Below are 13,515 nucleotides of genomic sequence, written 5' to 3'. Positions count from 1 at the left end.
GTAACAGGCGAATTATTTTATACTAATTCTACTACTAAAAATTGTTGTAGCAAATGTGAATTTTGAATTTGTTAGAAAACAAAGTTTCCATTGAGGTTTTAGCACTTTGCCTGCCTCCTTTGATCTAACAATTAAACGGATCAGGATTAACAAGAACGCGGTTAGCTCTCCCGGTGTTTCATAGTCGAGTTGCCATAATTCCACGTATCAGAACAGCAGTAGCACGGGCAGACCGCAGATTACAAACTTGCAAAACTTGATTGGCAGGGACCGTTCATTATTAGGTAATTCCGGGTAGCACCTGTGTCGGGCTATTAACCAAACTCTCGGTCAGTCGATCTGAGTTTTCGAAAAGGTGTGTGTTCGTAATTGAACCCGTTTAACGAAGACGTCGACGATAAGTGACGTGGACTGTTAAACGAGGGTGCAACCCTATCACAGAGATTCCTTGGAAGATTGCAGAATCATTAATTAATATTTTCAGTTGGAGGCACTAATGGAACAAGTTTGGAGAAGAACGTTTTGAGACGTATTTTATTATATATTAGGATTGATATAATTGGAATGCGTTTAAACTGTTTTAATTAATTGCAAATGCTTAATCGAATATAAAATTTAATTGCATAAAACTTGATAATTTTTAATTGGTTTCTCGCTTCAAGTAAGAAAATTCATTGATATTATACTTCAATTGCACTGCCAGTAGTTTACAATTAAAATAAAATACTTCATTGTGATTCTCTTTAACAAAAAGGAGCAGATAACAGGCTGCTCTAACGTAGCGTGGCTAACCCACCGAGGGTGGATGACAAGGGGTGCAGATATTAATATATCAGCCTAACTGACAGTGCAAACTGAGGGTGGACCATGGAGTCTTCTGCTTTCGTTTCAATACTTCTTATTTACTTAGTTTCTCTATTCCCGAGTTAAAGTTTCTTCTATGAATTCAATTACCAAGCAGTAAAAGTATTTAAAATTCCATCGTTTATGAGATCTTCAAACGCGGCATAAAAAATGATATAAAAAATGCATGTATTGATAATTGTAATCGCAGTGTACGGGAATCGATTTCCAATGACATTCCATCACGAAATTAGCTCGGGTGATGATATGACTCGACGCTCAAAGCCGACGATCGATCTCGCCGAGGGGATGCAACGCGCGCACCGACCCTCGGCAAATATTTACCCCGTAGAAAATGCACAAAGGGGTGAATCAGATCAGCGTCGTTTGTACCAACGAAACCGGGTTCTCGTGCCGTACCGTATCCGAAATGTACTTCAACGAGGCTTCTATTAAGATTCGATGTTCCCCTCGATCAAAAAAAAAAGTAGAATTCAAACGAATCCCCTAACGAATATTTTTTTTATATTAAATAATTAATGAACGTCCCTCTGTGCAACTTGGTTCCTCGTTAATTAAACGAGCACTCCATAAATAAATGACAATTAAACGTGCGATCGTGTTTCGTGTACGTTCAAAGAATCTCAGCAAATTAAATGAGATCTTATCGCGCATCGGGGCGGCCCAGAGAGGTAGCCGGCCAGTGACGAGTGGGTGTCGTCGATTTTTTGCTACGGGTGCACACAGTCCGTCCGACGAAAGCAAATCGACATAAATATTGATAACCGGGAACGAGTTAGGACACCGCGCGAGGGAAGAAGAAAGAGAAGAGGAGAAAGATAGCCCGTGAGTTCGTGACCGGAATAACGGAGCGGAGGACGGGGGGGAGACGACTCGTGCTCCGGTGAACGGAGCAGGAGCAAAAAGGTCCGAAAGCGATTCGAGCAACACTCCCGAGGCCGGCGCGGCACGGCGTCTCGAATTGGCCGCAGAAACCGCAGGCCTCGGCCGCGATATCCCCGAACCATCGCCTAGGCCTAGCGTCACCTCGAGGATCGAAACAGACCATGTCTCTGATCCAAATTACATTTAATATCACATTCAGAAAAGAGACCCGTTTCCCTTATGCGTTATAAAATTAATTTATTATCGCATAAATGAAGTATTTATCTTTTATAAGAAATCTCATCTATCGCATTAATCTATTTGCATCATTAGTATATCTACATGATCATAATTCATCATAATTATTTTTATCATTACACCGAGCGAATTAATACGAAGTATCGTTGATTTATTGATTTTATTGTAGACCCTTGAGAATTTTATTACTCGCCTATTTGTATTAATTATTATATAAATTATTTTATTAAGTATTATGTCAATCATTAAATGAAACAATATGACAATTATTATTTCTACTAATGTGACAGCCACTAGATGAAATATTGTATTAAACATTACAACAATTATTGAATGAAATATTATTTAAATTTGTATAAGCTTTGACATTAGCACAGAATAAAGGCTGAGGTGGAAATTAATATCCCCAACACAAAATTGACTTCATGAACTTGTACGATAGAATGGATTTTGATTTGAAACTGTTAACGAGACGAGAGGAAATTGCCTAGCATTGTAATTTCGATACTTAGCAAGGGACTGTTATGGACGGGAAGTATTCGAGTGCAGGAAGCACGTGTTGTTCGATTGAAGAATTTGGTTATGAAGCGTGTTTACCTTTGAGTGATGGCACCGTGTTTCGGTGCAATACGTTACATAGCATGTGGCACGCAGGTTTGCGTTCTACGCCTCTTCAGCGCTATGGTAAACACGCTTATGAATTTTCGGGCGGAACTTTGCTATGTACACGTGTTTCATCCGCGTTGGTAGTCAAAAATTTATGAAAAATGTTGTTTCAGCAGATCTTTTTATACAATCAAAAATTCATTAAATCTGCTCTATCGTTATCAATCTATGATTTATAGTATTGACTATTTAACATTTTTTGTGATTAATGAGTTGTATCTTGTACGCTTTCGATTCAATTTAAATTTTTAAACAGATGTCTAACTCGACTTTAAACTATGACTCACCTTACGAAACTGCACTCGAAAGTATGACGAATGAATTTATGTAACTTGCCTGGGGACGTTCTTCAAATTCAAAGATCCTGAAACATGAAATGCATGTTCCTTAGCAGGTTCAAATTAAAAGGGGAAATACCTAAATTTAAAATAATTCCGTTTACATTTACAATAAATCTACAATGTTTCATCGTTAGTAGTAAATCAACGAAACTCGACTTAGATTGCACCGATGTCTTATAAGGGTATGAGAGAAGAGTGCGCGAGTTTGCAGCGCGCGAATCGACGTTACATAATTTTTTCTTCGTAACCGAGGTGCAGCGTTTCGATGAGACTGCCCCGGCTAGAATTTATGTAACGACCACTTCAGGATTTGCACTGGGAATTTACGTAAGCCCGCGCACCGCGAAGCAACGGCGTGCCGGATTTACATCGAAATTCCGAAGGAAGAATTGCTGCCATGCGTGCAACGCGACCAACGAGTGCATTAACCGCGACGCGTTTAATCCTTTCACGACGGCTCGCTGCACTCTTTTTATTCGATAAACGGATTGATATCACAGATCGAAATTCAGTCGGATCATTTTCAATACAAATTCATTTCGAGGTTGTAACATTAATACACGTCAGTGAACTGGTACTGAACGAGGCGATATTTGAGGACTAAAACCGATGGTTATTCACTCAGAAAAATCATTTCGTTCAATCGCCACTATCTCTATAGTGTTCCAGTGGCTATTGACCATTGAATGCATTTTCAATTAAATAACGAATTTCTTTCTGTATCCAGATTCGATTTGGCATGAGAAACTATGAGAATTACATAGTGCTTATTGCAAAACGTGAATAGAGTTTCTTTAAGCTGAACCGTGTAATCTAACATGTTCATCATGCCTGTCAGCTATGCACCCCTATGCCGTTCTCCATGAAGTTCCTTAAAGAAAGACTTCTTAACAAAAGAGTGTGCGTATTGTAACGCAGCGGGAGTCCCGGTTCTCTGTCCTTGAACATCGTGTTCCAGCACTGCCATTTTGAAAAGAGCACGCCAGAGGCAAGTGGGAGGCCCATGGACGGGGCCGTGTGTCAGGGGAGCATCCAACATCTGCCGACAGGGTCGAGGGTGGCTCTGAACCGAGTCATCTGACCGCTCGGTTCGCGTACGCTGCAAATAAGCTCTTCCTCTTTTCGACCGGTATTACCATCCGTCCGTTTTTACTTTATTCCTCCGTTCGCATAGCGTTCGACGCTAGCTAAGTGACCCGCTGCTCGACAGAACCCGTCCCTACGTGTTTTCTTTCTATCTTCAAGTTCCGACGCGCCGGGGAATGGGGAAACGCAGAGGCGCCTTCGGGTGGAAGTTCGAATCGTGCAACAGCGACGGGTTTAAAACATTCGCGAAACGAGCAACGATCTGAAATCGTATTGCACGGACAATAACACGAATAATTATTCGACATTCGGTCACTTAAACGAGTGACTTCTCATAGATTTCAATATTTCACGTCGTTTCAAATATAAGCTCGCTCTTTCTGTTAGATTAAAGTTAAAATGGACACAGTTGTTAAAAAAAGAAGATAGAGAAAGTTGAACGGAGTTATTTCTGTCTCGTTAACTCTCTTGAAAGAAAGTCTGTTTCAAGAGCTAAATAGGTGTTCACTCAGAACATTCTTACTGTAGTTATCTTAGCGGTGACACGTTAAATAAATGACAGTATATTTTTAAAAAACATAAAATCTATTAACGCACATAAATGAAGGTAATTCTTGCTCTAACTCCTAAAAGGTTTCATTAATCAGAAATTAATCTCACATTATAGAACATACAACATTGTTGGATGACAAATTAACTTATCATTATTGATATAGTTAACTCTGGGACAAATACACTAAACCTATCTAACGAAAACATTCTTACTCATCTTGTCTTCGGTTCTTATCTGCTCATTCCTGTTACTACCCTGTTTTGGTCCTTGGGTCTCGATTACTCATACCCACTAGTTATGAGGACAACGAAAACAATGGGGCAGATTTTCGAAGTCCGTGCAGAGCCATATCGTTTAATCCTGAAATTTCAATTTAAGAGCTATTGCATTTAATTCCAAACGTGGAGTTCAACAACGTACTAATCATGCACGAGGTGTATTTATTCGTTTAAAAGTATGTCTCAAACGTATTATCACCAAATGTCCCTTTAAAGTCATGAAGTAATCGATTACTATTATTATACAACATAGAATGTATAACAAAATATGGACCTCTTCTACAAATTCTGACTAAACTAGAGTTTCTCTGAAAGTTTTAATGATGTTTCACGTTCGCTGCTGGATTCTAGCCGCCGCTAAACGGGGGTTGAGCTAATAAACTCCAGCCCCCGGGGCTCGCTCGCAGTGGGATGCCCGATTTTAGCCACTCGGTTCTCCCTCCGCCCGGATATAATTCGTGCACACGCGAACACGGGACGAAAGAAATCTACCGCGAATAACGGAGAAAAGATTTGTCTGTCCAACGATGATGAACATGTACCTCCATAGTCGAGCAACGAAAGAGGAACGGATGATGCACAGTGAACAGGGAAGAAATAGTACGGATAGTAAATTTTGCAGTGGATGGAAACGAAGGAAACGTAGAATCTGTGAGCCTGAACGCAGCCGGACGATAAACGCGATACGATAACCGGGAACAGTATGCACAAGTTGTATTGCGTCACGCCGACGGAAGTGGAACGGAATTTTTACAGCGGCGGCGATAGCGAAGGGTGTTCGCGCGTGCGAGCGTTCACCGAAACGCGCATTTTATATTCAAACGTCGTTTTCCCGGAGTTTACATTTTTAATTGGAGTCTTATACGTATTCGCAAGTCCAATTTGAATTTTGAGCGCAACCGCGAGATTGAATTTTAATCCATTCTTTAAATACCGCGGCTAGAACGAAGAAAAAGAGTCGAATTTAAATTGTAAATTCGCGGCTGATGTTCGACGATCGATACGAATTTTAAATCCGGACGCAAACATTTGGCCGCGGATGCAACGTAAGTTCGAAGATCGATGCTCGACGAATTTTTAATCCTGACGAAGTACGTTGGTAAACAACGATTCGGACGCGAAGCAATTTGCAACGGGGGAAGCGATCGCGTGTGGACAAACGAGAGGAGACGGCGAATTCTGAATTCCGTCGTCGCGCAGACGGCAATTAATATCTATCCCCGGTGAAAATTGCAGCTCCTTTGACGCGGTACGTCGCCGTCGTCGAATGCGTTCAACGGCAAACGCATCGGACAAACAACGGCTGACAAAGAGAAAGCTTAATTTGAATAGGACGTCGCACGTCGCGTCCCGTCGCCGCGACGAATAATATTGGTTCTTCGCGATCAAGAATAATTTCTGTTCGCATTCGTCTCGCCTGTCATTATTCCCGCCACGGCAATTTTCACTTCTGTCTTTGTTTTCACGTTTCTCGTGGAAACTCGGTTATGTTACGTTTCCCCTTTCTGTTTATACTCCACAGACCGTTAATTATTCTAGTTAATTATTTTTACTGGAACTTGAAGGGAAACGCAGTTAACAATTCTGTAGTAGAACGTTCTTAATTTACTGAATAAATGCTTTCAAAAGATATTTCTTCGTGTAGCAAAATTCGAAACCATTAAGAAAATGATTTGATAGATTGTATTAAAAAATAAGAGACCGAGTTTCACGTGATCATCTTATTTCAAATATTAATTTACTAGCTTCTAAAGTATATACAGACATTTTAAATCGCGAATTAGAAATATCCTCGGCAAATAAAAACGATAATAGTACGAATATGTATAATCCTTGCTTTATTCTTCCCGTTCACGATCATTGGATGCCCTATGAAAAAGCAGAAACCACCATGTGGTCAATTTCGCACAGGCCTTGCATTATTTCGAGGCTATGTGGGCGCGAGGCTAAATAATGGACGCGGCCATCCATCGAATCAAATCCAGATATCGACAACGTCCTAAAATATTCATAAGGTACGAAACTTCGTCTCTTTCCTTCGTAAGACTTAGTCATTATCCATAATCCTGATATCGGTGAATTACATAATTTTTCATAATTTATAAGTCTATGAATACTTATCACACTTGCTTTGTAATCAAAGATTTCACCCTTCAGAGATGTTATTATACATATAATTAATGTTAAACATGAATTTGTTTGCTAATTTATAGAGCAAACATTACTGTGCAGGAATAATTATGCATCATGAATTATTATAAACAGAGTAAGAACGCGTAAAAGGGAATGAGTACCTATTTTTAAATTCTCTTATCATTGTATCATCCACGTTTATGGAACTGTGAACTTCATTCATTATGTAGATTTGTTAATTGCACGGTTCAATTACTAGTTCCATTTTCGCTATGTTCTACACGGGGACAAAGGAAAGTTTTAATAATAAAAGTTCCGCTACGTCCCTTGGCACCTCGCTTCATCTTCAGTACAAAGTTTTTGATTAAATGGAATCTCACTGCGCAATAAGCTTGCAAGCAAATATTTTCGATAAAAGAATAAAATTATAACACTGTTCTTCCTTCTGAAATTGTCTCTCAATACCTTCTGTCGCTCGAAACATTCTGCATAATATAAAATGTTTTTTACTAAATAATAATTTTAAATTTTTGATAAAAATTGAACAAAATGAAAAATATATAATTATAAGAAGAAACAAAGTGTAGAAAATTAAATTAAATGTAGTTTAGAATCAAACTTGGAGACCTAAATCGAACCTTTTTATTGGACAGCTATATCAATCTTCAGCTTCCCTGCGATTTGAAACCCGCGAGACGTCATTCTCAGACACCTATTTCTCGCTTATTTCAGCGTTACCCTCGTTATGCTCTGCCCCTTTTGAAGAACGGTCGGATCGTATCCGAACTTGGACAAGTTTAATGTCTTGTCATTTTTCCGCTCGCGTTTACCGGTGTCCCGAAACCAGAAAACGAATTTCGCCGGTAGCGTTCGAGTGCTGCGACGGTGAAAATCGACCGCAACCGTTTGCCCGGAAACATTGAAACGCAAATTCCTCCGGGGAGTAAAAAGCATCCTTTCCGTTGAAAATTCATGACCTTTTTTCTTCGCCAGATTAGCTCCGGGTCCTCCAAGACCACATAAATCGCGTCGCGTGAGGAGAATCGAACGGCCTCTGCCGCTCGTCGAACGAGACGAACCTTGATAAAACGATTTTCATGGAGGATTGAGCGCAATTCGTAAATTTGCCTCCGGACAGATTCTTGCGAAACGATTTCATCGAATTTTTTGGTTGACGGTCTCGTTTTTATTTATAGGAGCACGAATTAATGCGAATATCTATGGAACGCACAGGTTTTAAATTCTACCAACGTGTGATAATGGCTTTATAGTTTGATTTTGTTCTGAATCAATAGAATTAAGGACTTTATGCAGCGAGCGCTGCTCAATATTTAGCAAATCAGCGAGCGAGAAAAAGCGGGGCCGTTTCATTTTTATGGAAATGCGAAGTTACCACCGCGTCCTGCTTAAAAAGTTCGCGGCCGAGTTCTTTCTTCCGGTTGCCGGAATGCCTCGTGAATAATTGCAACGCGAATTGCTTCAACCAGCGCGGGCCGGGGCTCTGGAACCATTGTAAAACCGCTTCCGAGCGCATTCGATGGAAATTCAATTTTCAACTTCTGGTCTCTTTTCTAGCTGAGGTATTCCTCAGTCCGGTTCTTATTAAGTGGCTCTGGTTTATGTATAAATATGGATCTTGTGCAGTTAACACTTTCATTTCAATGTACATTATTCGAAGAACTGTGAAAATCATTCAGTGTTAAATAATAATGTTTTTTTCTTGTGAGTATGTAAGTACATATGCTTGAGACGCGTGTGCCATAAAACGAGCTTTCACGAGAGTGCTATAATAAAAACCGTTTTATTTTTGCCATACCTGTAAGCAGGTAGCCTCGTGCTACCTAAAGTTAACGAACAATCCAACGTTTCACGCTCCATTTCGTGTCCACCCGCAGAATGGCACAGATCGAAGTTGGACCCAAATCCCGAGCTAGACATTTCGCCAATTTACCGATATCGTTTGTTATAAATACCTTCGCAAAATCGTACGCCCGACACATAATGGATTTATTCAAAATCTTCAATCTCTGCTGTATTTATATTCCCTACAAACTGATATATGTCAAATAGCTTCAGATATTTACATTCTATTTTTTATCGTTTCAAATCTTATTAATTATGAATTACTGTCAGGATTTCCTATTAATCTCTCGCAGCTTGTCGCGAATTCGCCCACGTGCCAAAGACGTAGAAAATGAAGAAGAAGCAGACACGTCAGAATGTAATAATCTTCTTACCCGATCGCGCAGGTATACATGTACGCATTCAGACGGCACAAAGGATGCAAAGTAAAGCAAGTTCGGGGCAAGAATGATTCACGACTTATCAACTGGTTCCTCGTCGTTGCGACTGTTCCTTTTCTTACGTAACGCGGCTATTCTTCGCGATCAATGGGGCGACGCGCGTGCACCGAAGATGAACTCGTGAAACGATCCGATAACGAGGTCGGAGCTCCTCGATCGGGTCGTGATAAAGACGCAAGGCCAGGGCGACCGGAGGAAATCGGCTGCCTCGAGATCAAATTGTGTCGCGTTCGCCTATCGAAACGCGACTACGACTAGTCGAGATCGAGATCTCACGAGCTTCTCGACTTCGTTTATTGTCCGCAGACGTGGCCGTTAAGATGCCGGTTACAATGAAATAGAATTCTCCTGCTCTCGATTATTTCGTTAAATTAACTGCATTCATCAATCTTTATTACCAATGTTGAGGACGAAGTCTCGGCTGTGTAATAGAGTCTATCAATATATAAATGTCAACAACATTTGTGGTGAGATATTAAGACAATATCATTAGAACATCTCTTGATTATCTTTGAAGGTATTATATTATTTGAACGTGTTTAGCTACTTGAATTAAGATAAGAAATTGTCCCTGTTTAAGAATCCCTATCGTCTAAAACACTGAACATTTCGGATTAGAAGCCCAGTAATCGATCTCGATCATCCGGGATTGCCTGGAGCGTTTGGAGCGTGTTGCCGCAAGTAGCAGCGCCCGTGTAATCGTTGGGACCGCGAATGGGGCTGAATGGCTCAAAACACAGTTGGTAACATTTGTAGCTGACACCTAGAGATACCATTTTTGTCAGAAGCATTTTTCGCTAGGATGAAAACAAATTTTTTGCAATAAACATTTTTCTTGATTACTCTTTGTCAAAACATTTAAGGGGCACAATCCTACACAAAAGAAGATAGTGGTTTGCTTTCTATTTCTTACTTCCATGGGAATATATTCTAGACAGCGTCAAAAATTGCAAATTTTTTTTATACGACTCAAAGTCCCATAAAGCTGCCATTTAGTAATCTCTCCTCGGTGTTAGGGCCAAAACCTGTTGCGAAGCGTCGTCGAAAGAACGTGCGCATGCACCGGCGCGGCGCGCCGCGGCGTAACACGCGCGCGCCGATCGCCATGGAAACGGCGGAGGCTCCTGCCGGGATCCTAGCGAGCGTGTGCGTCGTAACACGCGAACCCACACCACACCGACCCGAAGGACCCCCTGCGGCTTCAGGTGGCGGCACTAGGGGGTAGAAAACCCCTCGACGACCCTCACAGTGCCGACAGTTACCCCGAACTGTCCGAGTCGCAGCTCCGCTCCGCTCCGATCCTGGCGCGGCTCGCGCCACAAAATCGCGCGCGTCTCTCCCCTCTTTTCAACCCCCTTTTGCTCTTTAGTGAGTCTCACCGTTGATACAAGATGTAATCAGTGTGATTATTTCAAGTATGTGCACACGCTCGCATTCGCAAGTATTGGGTTGCACATGAAAAATTAGATCAAATTATTAAGTCAACTTCGGGCAGAGTGAAAACACTCTTTATTATTTTATTATACACTCTTTATACGTTTTTATTAGTACTCTTTTATGTATAAATGATGCCCTCTTAGCTGGCTACAAAAAGAAGAAAGTATAGTCATATCGACGTTTTATTTACGTATTAAGAATTGCAATAAGTCGGAGAAAATGCGGACATTCCGATACTTGTGTAAAAGCGAAAATGTACATGAATCTTTGGTGTTTCTATTATGGTAAAGCGCACGCTTTTCTGCAATGTGTTGAAAATGTTAGAACGGTGTCAGAATGTGTATAAAATGTATTTTTCGCTCTTTAAATTGCGCTCTGATGTGATAAACGTTCGGGGATGGGCTCAGCTTTTGTAATAATTCATTGTTCATTCGCGGTTTAACCGTTTGCTAAGATGTGGCTGTGGTTTCTGTCGAGTTTGTAAGGCCAGTGAGAAAAGTGACGAGCCCCTAGTGTTTGAATTCGTGCCGCGCAGAGTGGTTACTCGCTCAAAGGGTACCGCGGTTTCGTGTAAAAAATGTTAATTAACATTTGAAACTCCGTTTGAAACGCAAGTCACAGGATGTATTCATAATGCACGACAATTGGTAGAAGTTTCATGCGTTTAATTGTAGAATTTTAATGAAATCCCTCTCGCTCGTTATTCGCGTGATTTGAAAAAGATTCATTTTAAAATGATAAGTACCGGGAGCTCGATATTTTCACAAGTGGAAGCTCGAAACTCAATTAAGCTGACAGAAATCAATACGAGTTGCTATCAATATGAAATGCGGATTTTTTGCGGCTAGCTTTAACGATATCGCGTAGGGTAGCTTTCTAGATAGAATTTTCTGGGAAAAATCCAACGTCCTCGAGGTCCCTTTTTGCTCGCGTTTACCGCACAAATGCCCCTGAATCAGATTTAACCTTTAACAAGTTTTTCGTGGCTCAGATTGGGATGCATCTAGTTTATTTTGCAAATGTACGCTTTCGATGTTGCTTCGCTTTGACTGGTTCACCGTCGCGTCGTTTGACAGAGCGCCGACGATCCGTAGAGGATTGCATGGAGCTCGTCTCACGACGACTGGCATCTGATCTTTAATCTGTAGCTGATTATGTGTGCAGATACGTATCGCAATATTATTTAATTAGATGCGATGTGGAATGTTTTGGAAACAAAATAATAGTTTCATAAAAAATATCTCATGATAATTGATTTAAAATTATTTTTTTAAGTTAGAAAAAAACAAATTTGGAAAACGAAACCAATGAGCAGATGCAAAAAGTAAATGCAGTTGGTATCATTCGTATTCTTCTATTCTGACAGCGCGTCCATGATAATGATCTCCGCGGCCGATTTACCAGAGAAATCCAATACCACGACCCTTTCGTCTAACAGAAAGATCAATGCCATAGAGAACTCAAATTTAGGCGCTATCGTAGATCGACAACGGGTTCGGCCTGCCATGAAACGCTTATCCGCCGTCCCTTCGAACGGTTTCCCCCTTTTATGGGTCCGAACGAAAAATACATTCGGGTTTCGTAATCCAGTAACGACCCGGCGATGTTTTTCCGTCGTGAAAAATTCATGCGACCAACGATCTCTGCGTATAATTCTGGAATGTAAATCGGACAAACGGTTCGTTCGCTTCCCGTCGATTAAGGTCGCTTCAACGTTCTCAAGACGTTGCCAAAGACGAGTCGTTAGCCGGGAATGAAGTAGCTGATTCGTTAAATAAAATATCGGTTAAATTCTCCATTGTCATATTCGACGAGTATTGATGAAGCGAAATGAGTTCAATATTTTCTAAGTTTGCACATGACACGCTGAAAACTCCTTATAGTTCTTAAAATCTTTGTATGCTCAATAAGTTCGGTGCACAAAATGTATAAAAACCAAACGACCCGCGCGCCGTAAAGAAAGCTTTTCTGAGAGATTGAAACATTCCATCAGTGTCTACAACTTCGAAAGTTTCCCTATGTCCTTACGAGGATCTCGACACATCGTGTCTTATCTTCATCCCACAGTCTTGAGGCAACATCGATACCTCTATCAACTTTACAACTTCCTTTATCGTGGATCAGCGATAAACTAAACTTAGCTTTTACTATAAAATCTCCAAACTGCTCCTCCACAATTCAAAACTGTTGTAGCAACAAATTTCTGCGACGTGTATACAGCCACGTTTCGATCGTCTATCATTGAGCGCAAGTTGTCAAAGGATTAAAGCAGTAAAGGATGCACTGACATAGATGTAATCTCGTTTTTGGCATCACGGATCTAATTTCTTTCCAGTCCAAATGGAATGTATCGATCATCCGATATAAGGTCGACATCGAAATCAGCTCGCTGATACATGATTAATTACTAGAAACGGATGTCTGGCTAATAAAATATGTCTGGGAACTGAATTAGAAAGATCTGGATTTAAAAACCATTAATTATGCTCATTACGAATTGTAATCCATTTTATGCGAAGATATTGAATTTCTTTTGACTAACGTAACAATTCATTAATTTGAAAATAAAATATGACGTGATCATCATTTTATGGAATGGACAGAATTCTCCGATCGGCTGATATTTTGATCAATTTATAAGTTTCGATTAGCAAGATTAACGCGGATTTCACTATTTGCTCTCGTCTAGTACGAAGTCAAACATGCCGCTCTCCAATTATCATATCAAACCA

The 13,515-nt window shown here is 40.5% G+C and overlaps 1 protein-coding gene and 1 long non-coding RNA gene across 3 annotated transcripts in view; one reads left to right on the top strand and one right to left on the bottom strand.

The window, feature by feature from the left end:
• The window catches only part of LOC113464528 (uncharacterized), a 138,453-nt gene that overhangs the window by 91,379 nt on the left and 33,559 nt on the right, over nt 1–13,515 (bottom strand). The window contains exon 3 of the long non-coding RNA XR_003389379.1: nt 2,940–3,016. This is a non-coding gene — a long non-coding RNA (uncharacterized LOC113464528). The remainder of the gene's footprint in view (nt 1–2,939; nt 3,017–13,515) is intronic.
• The window catches only part of LOC108626351 (ras-related protein Rab-37), a 72,993-nt gene that overhangs the window by 26,288 nt on the left and 33,190 nt on the right, over nt 1–13,515 (top strand). The gene's annotated exons all lie outside the window — the stretch shown is intronic.

Source organism: Ceratina calcarata, unplaced genomic scaffold, assembly GCF_001652005.2.
Source record: "Ceratina calcarata isolate Rehan_Ccalc_2016 unplaced genomic scaffold, ASM165200v1 scaffold397.2, whole genome shotgun sequence".
Classification (NCBI taxonomy): domain Eukaryota; kingdom Metazoa; phylum Arthropoda; class Insecta; order Hymenoptera; family Apidae; genus Ceratina; species Ceratina calcarata.
This window is presented reverse-complemented; position numbering and strand designations above follow the sequence as displayed.